Source organism: Callithrix jacchus, chromosome 7 (genome assembly GCF_049354715.1).
Source record: "Callithrix jacchus isolate 240 chromosome 7, calJac240_pri, whole genome shotgun sequence".
NCBI classification, from domain to species: domain Eukaryota; kingdom Metazoa; phylum Chordata; class Mammalia; order Primates; family Cebidae; genus Callithrix; species Callithrix jacchus.
The window spans coordinates 24,560,620-24,582,094 of record NC_133508.1 but is presented as its reverse complement, the minus strand read 5'-3'; the positions used below and the strand labels follow the sequence as shown (position 1 = coordinate 24,582,094).

General features: G+C 41.5%; 1 protein-coding gene, 1 long non-coding RNA gene and 1 pseudogene across 2 annotated transcripts in view; all 3 read right to left on the bottom strand.

Annotated features, from left to right (window-relative positions):
- Nucleotides 1-21,475, bottom strand: part of KIAA1217 (KIAA1217 ortholog) — an 820,488-nt gene that overhangs the window by 370,302 nt on the left and 428,711 nt on the right. The gene's annotated exons all lie outside the window — the stretch shown is intronic.
- Nucleotides 2,198-21,475, bottom strand: part of LOC144576890 (uncharacterized) — a 36,111-nt gene continuing 16,833 nt past the window's right edge. The window contains exon 2 of the long non-coding RNA XR_013519588.1: nt 2,198-13,154. This is a non-coding gene — a long non-coding RNA (uncharacterized LOC144576890). The remainder of the gene's footprint in view (nt 13,155-21,475) is intronic.
- LOC108592396 (nucleoporin NUP35 pseudogene) lies at nt 14,894-20,769 on the bottom strand (annotated as a pseudogene).

Sequence of the window (21,475 nt, the reverse complement as noted above, 5' to 3'; positions counted from 1 at the left end):
TGAGACGGAGCTTCGCTCTTGTTACCCAGGCTGCAGTGCAATGGCGCGATCTCGGCTCACCGCAACCTCCACCTCCTAGGTTCAGGCAATTCTCCTGCCTCAGCCTCCTGAGTAGCTGGGATTACAGGCACGCACCACCATGCCCAGCTAATTTTTTGTATTTTTAGTAGAGACGGGGTTTCACCATGTTGACCAGGATGGTCTCGATCTGTTGACCTCGTGATCCACCCACCTCAGCCTCCCAAAGTGCTGGGATTACAGGCTTGAGCCACCGCACCTGGCCTGGAATTAGAAATTATTATATGAAAAAGATGCCTGCATGTGCATGTTCATAGCAACACAGCTCACAATTGCAAAAATATAGAACCAGCCCAAATGTCCACTGATCAATGAGTAGATAAATTTACACACACACACACACACACACACACACACACACACACACACACACCATAGAATACTATTCAGCCACAAAAAGGAATGAAATGATGGCATTCACAGCTACTTGGCTGGAATTGAAGACCATTATTCTAAGTGAAGTAACTCAGGAATGGAAAATCAAACCTAAGCTAAGCTATAAGGATGCAAAGGCATAAGAATGATACAATGGACTTCGGTGACTCAGGGAAAGGCTGGAAGTGGGGGAAGGATAATACTACACACTGGGCTGGGGGTGGTGGCTCACACCTGTAATCCCAGCACTTTGGGAGGCTGAGATAGGCAGATCACCTGAGGTCAGGAGTTTGAGACCAGGCTGGCCAACATGGTGAGACTGTCTCTACTAAAAATACACACAGAAAAAAAATTTAGCCAGGCGTGGTGGTGCACACCTGTAATCCCAGCTACTCGGAAGGCAGGAGAATCACTTGAGTCGAGATCACACCACTGCACTCCAGCCTAGGCAACTGAATGAGACTCTAACTCAATTAAAAAAAGAAAAGACTACACATTGGGCACACTGTCCACTGTTCCAGTGATGAGTACACCAAAATCTCACAAGTCATCTCTGAAGAACTTGATTCATGTAACCAAACACCACCTGCTCCCCCAAAACCTATTGAAATAAATAAATAAAATTAAAAAAACAGTCTGTAGTTCTTCAATTAGTTTCCTAAGGGCTGCCATACCAAAGTAGTGTAAATTGAGTGACTTAACAGAAGAGATACTTTATTTTCTTACAGATCTGGAGGCTAGAAGTTTGAAAGGAAGTTGTTGGGAGGGTTGTGCTTCCTTTGAAGCCTCTAGGTGGGGATCCTTCCTCGCCACTTTCAGTTTTTGGTAGCCCAGGCCTTCTTGGTTAACAGCAGGACAACTCCAATCTCTACCTCATTTCCACATGGCCATCTTTCCTCTGCATTTGTCTGGGTTTAAGTATTCCTTTTATCATAAGAACACCAGTCACATTAGCGTGGGGCCCGCCATACTCTAAGACGACTTCATCTTAACCTGATTACATCTACTTCCAAAGAGTGTCGCATTGACACGTAGCAGAGTTTAGGACTTCAATATACCCATCTGAGGGACTCAATACAACCTATAAACATTCCAGACAGCACACAGTTGATCCTGTGGGATAATCTTATAAGACATCAATGAGCCTTTTCTCCAATGCTATTATTTATGTTCTTTTTCTTTTTTATTATTTTTAGAGATGGGGTCTTGCTGTGTTGTCCAGGCTAGTCTCAAACTCCTGGGCTCAAGCAATCCTCCCAACTTGGCCTCCCAAAACGCTGGGAGTGGCATGAGCCACTGTGCCTGGCCTCTCCAATACTATTACTACAGGTAATTGTCTTTCTGGGGTCCCTTTAAAGGGCTCAGCTGGACACTGCAAACATAAAAACCCTTCTTTATAAATCTTCCTTCCTTCTCTGAAATCTTTTCTCGGCTGAGTACGGTGGCTCATGCTTGCAATCCCTGGCACTTTGGGAGGCCAAGGCATGCAGATCTCCTGAGCTCAGGAGTTTGAGACCAGACTTGACAACATAGCAGGACTCCATCTCTACAAAAATTACAAAAAGGAGTTAAGTGTGGTGGTGTGAATATCTGGCCCCAGCTACTCGGGAGGCTGACATAGAGGGACCACCTGAGTCCAGGAAGTTGAGGCTGCAGCGAGCCACAATCGTGCCACTTCACTACAGCCTGGGCGACCAAGGGAGTCTTTGTCTCAAAAAAGGAAATATTTTTTCACCATCTCCCATTTTGTTCTTTTTATTTTCTGAATATTCTCTTCTCCTAGGTCCCCTTTTGATTTCACACTTTGGCTCCTGATTCTTTCTTCTATGTTATGCCTTAAATATGTCTCAACTCTTACCCTCTGGCTCCCCCTGACTAGGCAGCAGCTCGGCTTGCCAGCTAGTCCCCAGGCAGGGGATTCTCAGATCCACCGCCAATGCACCAAGTTGTGCCAGCCCCTCTAAGAAGAGGAAAATCCAGCTACTTCCCAGGAAGGGTGAGTCAGCCAGGCTGTAATCAGCTGACGCACAGGGAGAGAAGAGGGCAAGGCACAGGTCAGGTGGCTCCCCCACAATCTGACACCTTGGGGATTAATCTCATGGTGGCTTGACTAATAGCATCCTCATACTCATTCAAACTCTTCTCCTTCTAAATTTTAGCAACTATGTTCACTGACATTTCCAAAAAAATCCTACATTTCCTGTGCTATGATAACTGCAAAAGTATCTCTTTTATAAGATGTGAAAAAGTTATGTCTATTGGTGAGGAAAATGTTTCCCTCAAAATGTTATACCTAAATTAAAGGCGAAGATTATGAAATAAATGAAGAGTTGCTGTGAATTCACAATTCTGACTTACAGTCTGAGCCTGTCGGGAAAATGTCACTAAGATGACCCCATGGGTCCCTTCACACGGTAGGTGTGAGGTCCCTCTCCCTTGGGCTTTCATCCTTGTGCCCCGCTCACTGAAACCCCTTTGGTGAAGGTAGGACTATTCTCTTGACAAATCCTGTGATAGTCAACTCTTCGTCCTGATTCGACACGACCTTTCTCAGCAGTGTGGACCATTGATCCCTTTATTCCTCCTGAAGCACTTTCTGCACTTGGTTCCTGGAGCACTGCCTCCTCCTGGTTCTCCTTATCATTCAGTGTCCTTTGCTCAATCCTCCACCTCTCCTTTGAGCTCCAGACTGGCCCACCTGTCTCTGACATTTCCGTTTCAGTCTCCAACAGGCTTCTCGAATTTAAGATGCCTGAAATCAAACTCCTAACTGACCCCTTCCACCTCCTCTCCTTTCAATCCTGCTCTTCTTCCAGTGTGCCCTACCTTGGTACCATGACACCCCCATTCACAAGATTGCCTAGGCCCTAAATAACTCTTCTTTTTCCTTACACTCCCATATCCAGTTTAGACAGTAAGACCTTTGACTCTACCTTAAAAATATACCCCCAATCTCTCTCCTCTCCATCTCCACTGCTCCCACTTTGTCAGAGTCACCATCTCCTCACACCTAAACTATTAGAATAGGCTGCTAGCCCATCTCCCTGTGAAGTTTACAGAGACTTTTTCTAGACATTATGGCAAATCATCAGTAGCCTCACTCTAATTTACTCATTCATGTGTGTACGTGTGCATGTGTGTGTTTGAGTGGGTATACATTTGTCTTTTCCACAGGAATCCCCTGAGACTGTATGCCCTCTCACCTTGAAAAGTTAAATTTAGTTAATTAATTAAAGTAATACACTGTATATAGGTTCTACGAGTGGAGACTTGGATTTAACCTTGGGGCAGAGAATGGGTTTTTTAATCCTAGAAATACAAACAAGGGAAAGATGAAAATCTGCCAAAATGATGCCTGAATTAATATAGTTCACACTGAGATATCCAGGGGTCTGACTATGTAACTTGAATATTTTAGCAGAGCTAGCAGGGACTGGGAACAACATATTCTGATGGAAATTGTTTCTTTGGGGGCCACAAGGCAAGACCACCCACCTCTCCTGCTATGAGGATGCTGCCGCTCTAAGAAGAAAATAGAATTCTCACTTTTCAATCCCCTGGAAGAATCCTCTTCTGGGATAGGAAATGTGGGTTTTAAGGTACAGCTTTAGACTCGTTTGTGTTTGTGTGTGTATGTGTGTGTGTTCACAGCATGCGCATTATGTGCATATAGTTTGAATGGGAGGGATGCCCTCCTCTCCCCTAGGGTCTAGTGTGGTTGGTGGAGATGTGGAGATGTGCAGAGATACCTGGGACACACCTTTTGGTGAAGGACAACATGCCCGGGTGACAAGGCAGCAAGCCAAGAGCTAGAGAGACACAGAAGGACCTGCATTTGTAGCCTCTGAGCCATACTGGGCAGGGGTAGTAATGACAACTCATACTCCATGTCCTATTGTCATTCCATACAGCTTCCAGAAAAGCTTGTCTCCATGCACAGTGAAGCCCTGGTCTTACCCCTGCTGAGACTTGAGACCCTGCTCCAGAAGTCCGGAGGCAGTAGACTTGACAGTGTCATTATAGAGATCAACTGGAATTAAAGATGGTGCATTTCCATGATGGAGGAGAACATGACAGGTGCCACAAGGCACACGTTCCTGAGGGTGCAAGACAGCCCCATGGGACATTCAGAAATGCCTGAGAGGCACATGGAAATTGATAAAGTTATGGCAAAGAGATGCAGCTTGAACTTTGCAATTTAGCATTTAAAAGGCAACTGGCTTTATTTTGAAGTCACAGGCTTGGGAGGAAAAAGATTTGGGTTATTCAAACTAATACTAATGCTCTTATTAAAAAGGTAGTTGATAATTGTTAAGCATTTCCTATGGACCTATTTTAAACCTTTGAAGTTCTAGAATTATCTAGGAACAATTCCAGTTTTAGAATCAGTTTCTACTTTATCAATCAAATATTTTAATGTATAAACTTGAACCATCTTTTAGGTAGAGAATTGAACCAGATGATCTCTTTAGAAGTGGAAGTCTTAGATTCTGTAACTATTACATCATCTAAGTAGTCTTGGTAACTTTAGAGCAGAGGTCCCCAATCTTTTTTGCACTAGGGACCAGTTTTGTGGGAGAGAATTTTTTTTATGACAAGGGTCAGGAGGTGGTTTTTGGACGTTTCAAGTGCATTACATTTGTTGTACATTTTATTTCTATTATTATTACATTGAAATATATAATGAAAGATGATACAACTCACCATCATGAAGAATCAGTGGGAGCCCTGAGCTTGTTTTACTGAAACTAGATGGTCCCATTTGGGGGTGATGGGAGACAGTGACAGATCATCAGCCATTCGATATTCATAAGATGCACGCAACCTAGATCCCTTGCATGCACAATTAACGATAGTCCTCATGCTCCTATGAGAATCTAATGCCACCACTGATCTGACAGGAGGCGGAGGTCAGGAGGTAATGCAGGTGATGGGGAGTGGCTGTAATCACAGATGAAGCTTCACTCACTGGCCTGCCACTCACCCCTACCATGTAGCCTGATTCCTAACAGACCATGAACCAGTACCAGTCCATGGCCACGGGGTTGGGGACCCCTGCTTTAGAGTATTATGCTTCTGGGAATTGTCTTGTTAACAACTTCCTTGAAACATAATTCTGGGTACAAAACAAGGGAACAATTCACAGTTCACTTAAGAACAAGGCAGACAGGCAAGAGCAGATCTGAAGTATCACATCAAAGGGAGAAAACAGAAGTGAAAAGCAGATCCCAAACACCCGTAAAAACAAAATATATAGAGTGCCTGAGTCTGAACTTGTGCACAGGCAGGGAATTGTGAACAATGCTCTCTTTGGTCAACTGCATCCGTCAGACCTTTAATAGGTGATTTCAAGGTTGGTACTAGTGATAGTCAATACCTGTATAGTCTTACTATGTGCTAAGCATATTTAACCACAGGACAAATGTTAACTCATTTAATCTCACAGTGGATCAGTAAAATAGGTGCTATTACTGTCTCAATTCTGCAGTCAGAAAAGTGAGACACAGAGAGGCTAAGCAACTTTTCCAAGGTAACTCAGCTAGGATGCACTGGGGTCAGAACCTGAACCCAGAGAATTTGGCTCTGGTTTTTGTGCTCTTAGGCACGACACAAACTGCTTTTCAAAACTGTTTCTGAGATGCTTTCTCCCTTCAGAAATCCAGAGCAGCCTCTCTTGTCTGCATGAATTTGGACATGAAAGAATATCCTCTCGGCATAGTGGTTCCTCCAAGAGTGACAAATTATTTGACAGCATTTCCTGTAAACCTCTTTCCTTTTCCACCACTACGGGGCAAGACAGAACAAGCCCATAGCTCCCGTTTAAATGGTTACTGTCTCAACAGAAACCAAGAATTTCAAGTCTATTCTTTTCTGTACTACCCTGTGTGAATTATACTCTTGGTATAAGAGCCCACGGTTTGGGGCTTAATTTTTGGTTTCATCACATATCAACTGTATGATCTCTGTCAAGCCATTCACCAGGTCTAAGCCTCAGTTTCCTCTTTGTTTAAATGGGGATAATAATAGTCCCAACCTCAGAGGATGTTGTGGGGATGACATTGACACAATGCATGTAAACTCCTCTCTACAGTTCCCAGCTTGCGGGAAGGTTTCAGTAACTTCTAGCTTTTGGCTATGATTTTGATTATGGTGGTCGATCATCATTATCAATGGAGGAAAAACAATATCAACTTTTAAAAACATTTGTTGTAATTTGGAAATTGAACATTTTCCATTTTTTAAATTTTAGGTGTTTCCAATGCTTTTTATTAGAATCATTTATTTTAAAAATTTCATGAAGACTTTGTAAGTACCTGGACTAGTGGAGTCCCTTCTAGGCATGCTGTATTCCCTATTTATGAGAGCTTTTCAATAAAAATGTTCCCTGTTGCTTTTCTTACCAGGGCCATATATGTTGCTATGATAAATTCACTGTAAACTGATGAGGAGAACAATGATGATCATGATGACAATGTCAGCACAAACCCATTTGCTTTGAGCGCTCGCTTTCCAAGAGCACCTAATTTGGCTGAAGGTAATTCTGATTACGTCTCTGAGCGAATGAAGTGCTTGATGTTTTCTTTGCTCTTGGCAGATTGATCCTACCAATCTAAGCTTTTAGCTGTCCCCAGTGGGTTGGTAAGGCTCAGTTTACTGATGCCATTCAGAGAAAAGAGAGTGTTTAGAAAACAACATTGGAATTTGCATTTCCACTCGGCATTACTGGGCAGAACACTTTCCTGAACGGAACGGGCCTATCTGGGCGTGCTTCAATGGGATGCCACAGCCAGAGCATCCCCAGGATGTGGGTCCCCTTCACCCATAAGGCAGTTCCAGGGAGGATATCTCACAGCTACACACAGTACTATTTTGTGGATTTCTAACCTTCAATGCGTGGAAAATTTTCTTTAAGTTTATAGGGCACGCACTTAGATTTGGAAACCTCTAGTCATGTCAAAATAGAAATGAATGGCAGCAACTGAAATCTTTTGCTCTATAAGCAGGAGAGGCAGTGGAGACATAGAGTCAGAAGTAGTAAGGGTCTTTTGACCATCATGTCCATTCACTGCTGCCACTGTCCTCTCCATATCACTAACTTCAGACTTACCTACTGTGCACTCATCCTCAGCCTTGGTACAGGGAAAGTTGTCAAGAAGCCTCCCCTGGGAATGTCTCCAGACACTGCATTCCTGCAAAACCTACTGACTCAATATTTCGCAGCCAGGAAAATAATGAAGTTCCCAAACGAGGCAAATTTCACACAATGAGTCTGGGAACAGATTGGAGAGTGTCTCTGTTTCCTTTAAAAAAACCAAACAACAGAGATACTTGAAAAAGACTCATTCATCAAACACAAAGGCCAGCTTCCCCTGGGAGTCCCACCTTCTTCTCCTTTCAGGAGCAAGTCTATTTATTTTCCTGTTCTGAAGCCCCAACTTGCCACCCGGCAAAGAGCAATCAATGCTGCAAAATATTGAATGTGGAATAAAGTCTTTTCAACACCGCTGCATTTAGGACAGAAACAAACTAACACTGGAAAATGTTACTCTTAATTTAATTTGGGTTTTTGTATAAAGCATGGATGTATGTAGATAATTACAACCAATAGTCTCTTTACTAGCATAAAATCTACATTTTCCATGGTTAGCAGAGAGCTGCACTTGTATAATACATTCAACTATTGTTATCAGATATAGCCTGTTTATGAAAAAATATCCCTTAAAGCTTTGTGAATACTAATAAATTATCTTCAAAATAGTAATTTAGAGAGCTTAGGTGTTTTTTATGTTTTTTTTTGTTTGTTTACTGTTTTATGAGTGTGGAGTATTTTATGTCCCATAAATTGCTCTGGGTCGGAGGCACTTTATACAGGTTGCCATGGAAACCAGATGATGACCCAGACTGGAAGAGGAGCTCATGTTTGTCTAAGAGAAGATCCCTTTTCCCTGGAAGGGTCCTGGCAACCTAGGATGCCGTGGGCTGTGCAGACCCTGGCACAGCAAACCCTAGACAAGTTACATACTTTATAAAATTTGATGGACTTCCTGATTGAATACAACCATGTTTTCCAGAATCTACACTTCATTCATTCATTCATCATGGATTTTTAATTTATTGGATAACTATTAGGTATTCGGTTATGTCAGGGAACAAAACGAATTCCCCATCCTCACAGAGTTAGCCTTCTAGTGGTGCAGACAATGTTAAACAATGAGTGGTCAATGCCGTGAGGGAAGATACAGCAGAATATATGCTAGAGACTGATGGTGGTGGTATTCAGGGGGTGCAGGGGAAGGTGATTGGGGGTAAGAAAGCCGCTGAGACTAGAGTGGAGGGAATGAGAGCTGAGTGATGGAGCATGGGTCAGGAAGAACAGGCACAGGCCAAACCACTGAGGCCTCATAAACTTTTATGCCAAATGTGATGAGAAGCAATGTACATTTACTGACATCCTTAAAGTTATGAGCTTTCACGCTCTGGGCAAAGCACAAAAACTTGACACGTAGAAGATTTTTGAAAATGTTGCTGTATCTCATGCTTCTGAAGGGTTAACTACACTCATTATATCAACTGTGCTTCCTTCCTGGTTCTCCAGGCCCCACTGTCTGGCAGCTGGAGTCCTGTGAATTACGCATTTGAATGACCCCGTGCTCTGCCAGAACCTAGATGGTGTGCTTGGCAAGCACACCTGAGAGTGGACTTAAACACACCTTCAGAGCCACTGCTTGATGATCCAGATGAAAAATGGCCTCTTTAGATCATGGAGTTTCCTTTGTTTAATAAGAGAAAAATAATTTCTCTAGGCAGTAAGAGGCGAGGTGCTCTGTTATGCAGGACAGCCTTTGAGGCTAATGTGTGTGAACACTGATAATGTCAGACAGTGGCCGGAGAGAATCAAGGCTAGCTTCAGTGAACAGAGGAAACAGGGACAGCCTGTCTTCTGCTTTGGGGAGTGTCAGGAAATCCTTTGATGTATTGGCCAGTCTGCTCTTTCTTTCCACCTCACTTTATCATACAGCAAAGGACCCAATTTTTAAATAATTAGCCATTCACTTGGTCACATTTCTTTTAAGAAAAATGTAGGTGCCCCATGTAGGGAGAGAATGGTCCCCACCCCCACGGTTTAACAAAAGGTCTCCATGGCACAGAGGAAATGTCCTGCCATATTTCAGTTCCTGCTTAAGAGTTTTCTTTGGAAAGAGGCCATGCTGTAGTCAGAAAAACTCAGGACTGGATCCCAGTTCATCTATCTTCTAGTTGTGCATGCTTGGGCAAGTTATTACTTTCATGCAGCCTAAGTTTTCTTGTCTGAAAAAAAAAATTCCCTCCTATAAGTAAGCTTTAGGATTAAAAATTACATACCTGTACCTCTCTGACCTGACATCTACTAGGCACTTAACTAATGGTCATAATTTTTATCATTGTGATTAATAATTCAAATCTTATAATTTTTAGGTCCTTGTGTCATGTACCCCTAGCAATCTTCAGGATTCAAGTTCAGTAATATCTGGAGAGTGAAGAATCTGCCAGAAGTAGAATCCTTGTGCTCTATACATTAACAGAGGTCATGGTTCATATGTTGGAAACTTAACCCCCAATGCCAGTAGTGTTGGGTGATGGAGCCTAGTGGGAGATGTTTCCATGAGGGTTCTGCTCTCCTGAATGGCTTAATGTTATCTTGGATTGGGTTTGTTATAAAAGTGAGCTTGACCCCCATCTTGAACTTTCTTGGGCTCACTTGCTCCTTCCACCATTGGATGACACAACACAAAGGTCCTCACCAGATGCCAACCCCTTGATCTTGAACTTCCCATCCTCCAGAATCATGAGCCAATAAATTTCTCCATGGAATACTGTTAACAGGAGCACAAAACAGGCTAAGACATGCATATATTGTTCTAAATGATCACTAGAAAACCTGGGTTTGTGTGAGGGAGATGGCAGTGTCAGTGAGGACAGAGTTTTGTTGATGACTATAAACATAATAATGGAAGGCTGATGAGATCTTCGCAGTTGTCCAAGTTGGGCAAAGAGAAAAAAATACTCAGCTCTCAAAAGTGAGAGGGCCTGGGTCTGTCCCTCTACAAGATAATCACCCCTTGACTGACACAGAGAGACAGGAGGCCTTTCCATCTTGGGCTCAGTTTTGCACACATTGTAGAGAACTGCAGGAAAAATGAAGACATCCTGAGTTTGGGCTTTTACCAACAAATGATTTCACCAATGCCATGACACTCTTGAATCCTACAATACTCTGAAAGGACAAATACAGGGCATCGGTTTGTTTCATATTTTTGTAACATCTAAAGTAACACACCACACACACACACACACACACATGCATGTGCACGCACACCAAATCTTTCTAATATTTCTAAGTAAGTGTTATTTTGTTATTCAGTGCCTTTTATCAGGAAGATGAAAGGAATTTGTAAAAGCAAAGACATCCTAAAACAAAGACTAGAGAAGTCTAAGCAGAAAAGAATCTTACCGGTTGACTGTCATTCAATATCATTTTTTAAAAAGTAAATGTGTTTTCTGTTTTTTAATCATTTAAGAAATGCATTTTCCTTTTAAAAAGATTACATGAAATCCAAAGCCATATGCTTAACTTATTCACTATCATCCCTTTCCAAAACAGCTTTCTTCTCCAGCTCTCAGACCCTGAAATTTTCTTTTAATCCGAATTATTCTTTTATTAAAAAATTAATTTTTTTGTCAATACATAATATCTGTACATAGTTTTGTAGTACATGTGATAATCTGATACATCTATATGATCAAATCAGGGTAATTGGGATGTCCATCACTTGAAATATTTATGTTTCCTATATGCTAGGAACATCTCAATTATTCCCTTCTAGCTTTTTCTTTTTTTGAGACTGAGTCAGGCTGGAATTGCAGTGATGTGATCTCAGCTCGCTGCAACCTCTGCTTCCCAGGCTCAAGTGATTCTCATACCTCGGCCTTCCAAGTAGCTGGGATTACAGGTGTACACCATTGCGCCTTGCTAATTTCTGTATTTTTAGTAGAGATGGGGTTTCACCTTGCTGGTCAGGCTTGTCTTGGACTCCTGACCTCAAGTGATCTGCCTGCTTTGGCTTCCCAAAGTGCTGGAATTACAAGAGTGAGCCACAGTGCCTGGACCCTATTTTGAAATATACAATGGATTGATGTTGACTATAGTCACTCTACTGATCTGTTGAACACCAGATCTTATTTTTTTAATCTAAGTGTATATTTGTATCCATTAACAACGAAAGTTATTCTTAACATAAACTTCAATGCATTTCTTTTTAAACTAGTTTTCATCAGCCACAGGAAATGCCTTCCTAGGTTGTGCAGCCACTCAGAAACAATCTCACAGGTGATTCCTTTATCAAGGAAGGAGGAAATGAGGGTGGTGTTTTTTTTTTAAAACTAACCATTCAGTTTTATTAAAAAGTATCCTTGAAATTTTACAAACAATTTGTCCAAATGTCTAAAAAGTCCTTTGAAGCTGCAGAAAAATGACTTTCAAAAAATATGTTTTTAATCCTTTCCTCTCTGACTCTTATAAAATCGGATGTCGGGAGGAGGATGGCGCGTGGAAGAAGAAAGGCAACTGAGCCTGCAGTACCGAAGGTGTGTCTTGAGTCTTGCATTTTATAAACTGTCTTGTCATCTTGACCTCTGACAAAAACCAGCAATAGTTCACCCAAAGGTAAATCAAATGCCTGAAGAACTCTCTTGCTAAAGGTTCAGCAAACTGCCTTTTTTCTCTGCTATAACTAGGAGACTGGATAGTTTGAACTCAGTGTTGAAAACATGAAGTGGTTTCATTTATTTGATTTTTCCAGCTATCGCCTTCAACCATGCTCTGTGAAATACCATTTTCCTGTTCCTTAATGATACCTGAGCAAGATCCTATAAACTTCTGATCACTTGCAGTTACAAAAAGTCTAGGCCAGTTTAAAACTCTAATTTCATACCCAACTTAAATCTTATCTCTTTCTTTTCTCTGGTGCAGGCTTGGCAATGACTCAAGGAATACCCCATGGGTACAGAAAACGTTCTGCTTCTGGGTTCCTCCACCTCTGCCTCCATCCAAAATCTTGCTCCTTTGTGGGTTTGGGTCAGTGAAGAGGGATTAGGTGAATTCTCTCTGGAGGGTTAAGTTTTCTGATTTTTGTATCTTGTACTAACACTGATACATTCTTAGCATCTCTTGTGGGACAGGCATCCAAATGTGGATCTTGGGTGCCAGGCCAGGGTGTGCACAGTTCCTGGAGGTGAGAGGTCAGGCTCCTATTCAACTTCTCCCATTCCCAGCAGTACTCTTCCACCCTTATACACACAAGTGGATCCTCTGAGAAACTTGGGAGCCTTGTTGGCTGGTGGAGAACTCTCAAGACGGCACCAGTCTGTCTGGTCTACATGGGAATCACTGCCATCCTTGCCATTCCATGCAGCGTTAAGTACAGTTGCCTTCCTGGACACTTCTCTCTGCTTTCCTCTGCCATTTTTCTCTTATTCCCTTTTCCCCAGGTTAACAAAGCTCAGGAAGTGAACTGTCAGTTTGCTCCTTAAGCAGACATCCACCCAGTCAAAGAGGTATCAGTCTTCCACTCTTGCCATCCCTCACTCTTCTCTTCAATGCAATCTTCTCTTGGCTTCGAGAACAGGAAGGCACCCTTCCTGCCCCCAGGGGAGAGTATTCCCTGTCACAGTGAGCACGGCATCCGTTAATGGTCTCAAATAGTCCAGAAATATTATTCTCTCATCTCCTTTTCTTCCTGGGGCACAACTGGTTCTGACAGCAGGGCCTTTGCCCCTAGAATCCCTGAGGGAGGTGTCTGCTCCCAATTGTTGGGGGTCATCTTAATTATGTAGGATACACAAACCTCTGTGTTCTCACATTTCACCCCTACTTTCCCATTCCAAGGGAACAGAAAACAGGTCCATTTAATATTCTTTTCTACTACTATCCAAACGTCTCCTGAAACTCACATTCATCAAATCACAAGCTTTTTCAGACTGACCAATGCATTCATTAATTTAACAAATATTTATTGAGTGCCCACTCTACATCAAGAACTATTTCAGCTGCTGGAGATGTGGCAGTAACCAGGATAGATGGGGTTACCTCTTTCAGACAGCTTACACTCTATTGGAGGTGAACTCCTGAAACAGGTGTACCAGTAAGACGATTTTAGATTGGGCTACCAAGATGGCAAAATAGGGTATGGTAGAGGATGCTTGTAGGAAAGAGGATGTCACTTAAGATTGGGGGGGCTGGAGAAGGCTTACCTGAAAGGGTGACCCTTGAACTGAACCTAAGTGATTCCCAGGCAGAGCAAGTACAAAGGCCCTGGGGTGGGAGCCTGTTCGTCTTGTACAAGGAATTGAAAGATAAGCAACTGGGTGCTTTTCCTATTCTCTTTTTAGAAGTTCAATCTCCCAAGATGTTGTCCCCTGTCCTTCACTTGCTCTAAGCTAGTACAGGAGATGAAGACTTCTACCGTGCATTCCATTGCTAGTCCACTCTACATATGGTAGCCATTGCAGCAGTCTCTTTAGACTTAGAGATTTATTTTTTATTTAATTAAACTAATTAATTTTAGAGGCAATGTCTCACTATGTTGCTCCGGCTGTACTTGAACTTCTGAACAACATAGTGATTCTTCCACCTCAGCCTCCCGAGCAGCTGAGACTACAGTATATGCCACTGTGCCTTCATTAGACTTAGAAATTGAAGACAGGAGGGAACCCTTTTCACCCATCTATTTGGGTCATGTTACTGGAAGGGTCTTTATTAGAAGGCTGTTGTAGTTCTGGCCAAATTGCCACCACGTAAACATTGGCCACCAGGCAATAGAAGAAGGAAGCTGAAAGGCTTTCCATGCCTGATACCTTCCTAATGTGGTTTACAGATGAATTCACTTGTATACATAAAATATGTGTACTACACTTTAAAGCATTATATACATAACAGTATGTTATTGTAAGGCTTCCTTATGAAAGTATGGATAATGAATAGAAAAGATAAGCTTCCAGAAAATTCTAGGTTGCCATTTCTCCAGTTGATTTATTACTTTAAAATAAGGGAAACTCAGCCGGGCACGGTGGCTCAAGCCTGTGATCCCAGTACTTTGGGAGGCCAAGGCGGGTGGATCACAAGGTCAAGAGATCGAGACCATCCTGGTCAACATGATGAAACCCTGTCTCTACTAAAAATACAAAAAATTAGCTGGGCATGGTGGCACATGTCTGTAATCCCAGCTACTCGGGAGGCTGAGGAAAGAGAATTGCCTGAACCGAGGAGGTGGAGGTTGCAGTGAGCCGAGATGGCACCATTGCACTCCAGCCTGGGTAACAGGAGCGAAACTCCATCTCCAAAAAAAAAAAAAAAAAAAAAAAAAAAAAGGGAAACGAAACTCATTGGAAAATTGTCCATTTTGTAAAATAAAATTATACTCATAACTTTCATACCTGAAATGGCATATTTCTTAATGGCATTTAAGAAATATGAATGAAGAGATGGAATTTGAGAGTTGAGAGACTTCTTGAGACCATTAGTGACAATATTCTCTCTTACGGATGAGGGAACAGATGTGCAAAAAGGTTAAGCAGCATTCCAAAGGCACAGAGCATTTGTAATTGTCAGAACTGAGCTGGAACCCAAATCTCTGTACTAGCAGTCTACTAGACTTGCCACTACGTTTCAGCACCTCTAAAAAGCGTTACTTGATATACATTATGTCAAAGGCCAGTGCCAACTGTGTTCTCAGCACAGTTAGATGAGAGGTATGGTAGGCAGCCTCCAAGAGGGTCCCCAGTGATCCCTGCTTCCTGACCTTCCCCTTCTACACTGTTCCGGAGTTGGTCTGTATGACCAACAGAATATAACAGAAGTGATTGTTTTTATGTCATTTCCAATATGGGTTGTAAAAGACTGTGGCTGCCATATAGGTCTTTTTCTCTTGGATCATGTCCTCAGGGAAAAGCCAGCTCCTTTGTCATGAGATTGCTCAGGCAGCCTTTGGAAAGGCCCACATGAAAAGGAAGTGAGACACTCAAGCAACAGCCAGCAAGAAACTGAGTCTTGCCCACAATCACATAAGAGAGCTTGGAAGCAGATCTTTTAGCCTCACACACCTATAGCCCTAGCCAAGAGCTTGACTGCAATTTCATAAGAGATCCTCTGCTTGAACCACCCAGCTAGGCTGCTCCCAGATTCCTAACATCCAGAAACTGTGAGATCATAAAAATTTACAATTCATGTTGCTATTCGGGAGGGCAATTGTTTGTGCAGAACAGATAACTAATATAGGCATTGTGCTTTAATTCATTGAAATCATCCTAGGTACCATGTGATGGGCTGCATTACTTAGTGACAATGCCACCTTCTCACTCCTTGCACAGGGGAGACATGGGCACCTCCTTGCTCCGGGACCCGCCTGAGCTCAGGCTCTGTCACAGGGATGAAGTTGGAGAATGTTTCTGCCACATGCTACCAACGCCTCCTCAAGGACAATTCGTGGAGGGTGTTAGCCTGTGCTCAACTTCCCTTGGCAAAACTGCGACAAAGGCATGGCAGCGGTTTGATGTTCACAGAGGAGAGTGAATACAAAGCAGGGCTTTAGGCAGACTTCCTTTAAACATGAACAATCTCCTGCTGCTGTCTTACAGGTTCGGATAACTGGAAATTTCCAGAGGTTGCTCTTTCTCTGCCCTGTTACAAGTTTATTCTGGAGTCTGTAGAAAGAATTCTTGAAAGAGATAATGGATAAAATTCAGAGGGAAGGGTCATGACTTTAGATGGGGGAAAAATTACATTCTGATCTTCACTAACTTTTTTATTTTTTTGAGATGGAGTCTTATACTGTTGCCCAGGCTGGAGTACAGTGGCACTATCTCGGCTCACTGCAACCACCACCTCCTGGATTTGAGCGATTCTCCTGCCTCAGCCTCCCAAGTAGCCAGGATTGCAGGCAGCCACCACCATGCCCAGCTAATTTTTGTATCTTTATTACAGAGGAGGTTTCACCATGTTGACCAGGCTGGTCTCGAACTCCCGACCTCAGGTGATCCTCCTGCTTCGGCCTCATAAAGACCTCGGATTACAGGTGTGAGCCACTGTGCCTGGCCTCTAACTTTTAACTGAAATTTAGCTTTTCCTTTTTTTATGAATTTAGCCAATAGGCCATAGTAATATTAGTAGAGCCTTTCACTTTGTCACCCGAAAGAATCTCAGACATTTCATAGCATATTACAGTTGTTTCAGATGACTTGAAATATTGAATGTACTCATCACTACTTCAAAATTGTGGTAGTTATTACACCTGCTATATTTAATGTGTTAATAAAGAGAAGTGTGCATGTGTGTGTAGACAGAATATGTAGATATAGATCTTGCTAATTTTATTGTTAGTATTTTAGGAACTGTATTTCAATATAATTTATTTTCTTCCAGAAAGAAAGAATTAATTCTTAAAGATACCTTTGAACTCCTATTAGATTATTTCTTAACCAGCTCCAGTGCTGTGGACACTTTAAAATACTTGCAGTTTAGGGAGTGGGATTTATTTGTTCCTGTGTACTTTAGGTCTGAAAACCATCACTGAGTACCTCAGATATACCTCCCTTGTTTTTCTGCTAGAATGCATCTATTTCCTTCTTCATTGTTAAGTTTGAGTGCAACAGATTTATAAAGCTTTTCTAAAGTGATTCTATCTAGCATGTATTATTTGTTAACCATCTACTTTGAGCCATTGTGCTTCATTCAGGAGAAGAGCTGAGCTTGGTCCCATATTCCTTTTGTCTCTGTGGGTGTGCTTCCTAGCTCCCAACATTGATTCTCAAAGAGAAGGGAAATTCAAGGCTTTAACAGTGGAGGCTTAATCAATGTCACCAAATAATGCCACTGCCTGAGTGGCAGGGGTGGTAAGGAAGGGGTTGAATAACGGTAATAATGTCATCTCAACCTCGACCTGAACTTCTTTACTGTGACTTTGAGTATTGTGTTCTGTCTTCTCAACTTTCCTGCGTGGAAAGTAAAAAAAAAAAAAAAAAAAAAAAGAATTCATGATCCATTGTCACAGAGTTGGAGACACAGGACAGTAAAGTCTTGTGTGTGTTAATAGTATATTTTAGGAGGTAGAGCCCAGTGTTCACAAAGTCAGAGGTGAAGGTTGGACCATATCACCCAAAAGGCATGACTAACGACGAGATTATAGGGGATGCTGAAAGGCTCTCTTGCTGTTCTGTCTCTCCTTCCCACAATGCCTGAAACCCACCATTACCATGAACACCTATGCCTTAGAGTTACTGTCTTTTGAAATGTGCATGGTCTTAGAAGTGTTAAGTTGCTCTCTGTTCTTAACATTTTATGGTGATGGAGTTTACCAGGACATGTTTCCTCAAGGCTGTGAGAGCATAAGAGTTCAATGGAATAGGAGATAAGACCAAGCTAAATGTAAACCACAAGACTTCTCCTGAATATAGCTATTTCTCTAGGGAGGTAGGGCTGCTCACTCACTCCTTACAAGGACTTGATGTCTGAAGTGAGGTTATTTGCTTTTTGGAAATTTTACAGGTAGGAAACTAAAAGTTAAGCATTCCCAGAAAGTACAAAGGGAAAAGCTGAATTTTCAAATAAGAATTTATAGACTTGTAGGAGCCTAGTCATTAATGCTATTAAATTCAAACGCTTTGGGGAATACCACTTCGGTATTTCAATTTTAGCCACAGCAAAGTCAGGAAGTGCAAAAGTTGAAGTTCTCAGGGCAAGAGTAATTCATCCCTGTTACACATTTTTGACAGAATCCTTACAAGTCCTAGAAATTTGTGTCTCTAATATACTCAATTTATTTAGCTGCTTTTGCAAAAGAGCACGGCAGAATTAGCTCCTTCTGGGCAATATGGTCACATTTTCAGCCTCATTATAGGACTCTTGGCATTTAGTTTGAAAGGCTGAGAGGAAAATCCATTTGTAGAACTTCTTTAGAGAGATAGGAGCCAAAACAGAACAGGGAAACTATTGTTTTACTGTTCTCTATGGAAACGCAGCATTCAAGTTTGAAGTAACAAGGTTGTTTTCCAATTGAAAATTGAAATTAAGAAAATAATACCATTTATATAGCATCCAAAACTTAAAATACTTATGGATAAATTTCACAAAAGATGTGTACTGTATGTACATCAACAGTTTCAAAGATGGCTTTAAAAAGTTAAAGGAGTCCTAAATAAACGGAGAGATATATGCCACATTTTTAAGTTGGAAAAAATACTGCTAAGATATTATTTTTGCCTACATTGGTGTATGCTTATAAACATTCCAGAAGGCTTTTTTATTTAGTAGAAATTGACAAGATATTATTAAGTGCTTGTTAAATGATACTAAAATGCTTTTTAGATGGGGAGAACCTAGAATAGCCAAAAGTATTGAAAAAATTTTGAAAAGGAAGAGCAAAGTTAGAAAACGAACACTAACTGATGTCATGCCTTATACATTTATAGTAATCCAGACAGTATGAAATTAATAGAGAAAAAATGGGCAAATAGATCAATGGGACAAACTGGAAAATCCAGAAACATCCCTACACTAGTATTATATGGACAACCAATTTTTGACAAAAATACAAAGGCAATTCTATGGGGAAAAAATAAGCTTTTCAACAAGTGGTTCTGGAACAACTAGATATCAGAGAAGGAAACAAACTTCAGTGAGTACCTTGCACCAGATAAAAATTCTAACACTGTATACATCAGAGACCTAAATGTAAAACCTAAAACTACAAAACTATTACAGCAAATTCCAGGTATATTTTCATACACTCATTTTTCCATGAGTGAATCCTAAGAGTGGAATTGCTGGATCGTATGTGTTTAAGTTTTTAAGAAACTACCAAACTGTTGTGCAATGTATCCTATTTTATATTATTTTTTAAAATAATTGACAATCTTTGTTATCAAGAAACTTTAGTAGTATAGTAGGTTTTTGTTTTGCTTTGTTGTTTGTTTGTTTGTTTTCTTGACACAGAGACTCACTCTTGTTGCCTAGGCTGGAGTGCGGTGGCAAGATCTCCACTCACTGCAGACTCTGCTTCCTGGATTCAAGGGGTTCTCCTGCCTCAGCCTCCCAAGTAGCTCGGATTAGAGGCACCTGCCACCACACCTGGCTAATTTTTGTATTTTAGTAGAGATGGGGCTTCACCATGTCGGTCAGGCTGGTCTCGAACTCCTGACCTCAGGTGATCTGCCCACCTCGGCCTCCCAAAGTGCCGGGATTACAGGTGTGAGACACCACACTCGGCTAGTAGTAGGTTTTTAAAAAGAATGTTGGTTTTAGAATACACTAAGAGGACACTCTATGACAGGACACACACAAATAAGGATAATTAAAATATTAAATACTGTCTAAATTAAAACACCATAATTGAAATTGCTAATTATAATATTTGTGTCTTGGTAGACATAACTATATTTCCCCTTCATGAAATTCACCCCCACCTTCTCATGAAGACTATGAAGTTTCACCATAATTTCAGTTATTTAATTTATAATAATCAACACTGAGTTTTCTATGCTGAAGCATGCACTGTTACCGAAAGCACAAAATCCTACTTACAGGGATTTATAGTTTTCTTTAAAATGTACCTCAAGCATCTTTTAAAGTGCAGCTACAAAAAGGCTGTATCCTTAATGAAAAAGGCTTCTTTCTGAAAAAAGTATGAGGTAGCTACCCAATACTGCAGGAATGGTTACATAACTAACTGAAGGAACCAGCAGCACTCTGCTAACTCTGTTTTAATGTAGAAACCTCCTCCGTGGTCCTCTACTACCAGCCAAACATATACTCCATTGCTTTGGATACAAGACTTTCATTTTTTTGGCATTTGTCTGTCCGAAATAACCTGATAATTACTAGTAGAAGCTTTGCATGCTGTAGCAAGAGGTCTCATGGTAGAAATTCTAGGAGTACTTCCAGGTTGTGCTGGTGTACCTAGAGTTTTGATTGTTGGTGTAAAGGCTAAAGATGTAGATGATAAAGCACATCTGCCACTTTCCATAATGCTTTTGTCAACACATGGTTTTATACCAGTCATGATGGATTCTCCAAAAATCCTCCCATCTTTGCTTAAGGCTCCAAGCCTGCAGTTTAGACTGATAAAGGATATGCACCCAATTTCCTGTGTTAGACAGCACGTGTTTTAATATATTCCCATACTGTGCAAATTGTAATAATATGTAGGAAGCAGATACTTGAGGAAACCCAAACACAGTCACCAAAGTGTCAACAGGGTGTCTTCTGAAGCCCGGCCACCATCTCCATCATTTTTAAGTGTACAGTGCAGTGGCAGTAAGTACTTTCACACTGACCTGCAACTACGGCCATTACCCATCTCCAGAACTCTATCTAGCAACACTGGAACTCTGTATGCATTAAACACTCACTCCCCATTCCCTTTTCCCCAGACCCCTGGCTACCACCCCTCTACTTGATTTTTTTTTTTTGAGATGGAGTCTCACTCTGTTGCCCAGGCTGGACTGCAGTGGCAGAATCTCAGCTCACTGCAACATCTGCCTCCCAGGTTAAAGCAATTCTACTGCCTCAGCCTCTTGAATAGTTGGGATTACAGGTGCACAGAACCACACCCAGCTAATTTTTGTTTTTTAGCAGAGATGGGATTTCACTATGTTGGCCAGGATGATCTTGAACTCCTGACCTCAGGTGATCCCCTTGCCTTGGCCTCCCAAAGTGCTGGGAATAAAGGCATGAGTCACTGTGCCCGGCCTCACCCCTGTACTTTCTGTATCTATAAATCTGACTGCTCCAGGTACTTCATGTAAGCAACATCACACAATGTACTAAGTGCTTTTATATTATCTTATTTGATCCTTCCAATAAGTCAGGAAGTAAGAATTATCCTCTTCACTTTTATTTTCTTTTAGACAGAGTCTCACTCTGTCAGCCAGGCTGGAGTGCAGTGGCATGATCACATCTCACTGCAGCCTCAAAATCCTATACTCAAGCAAT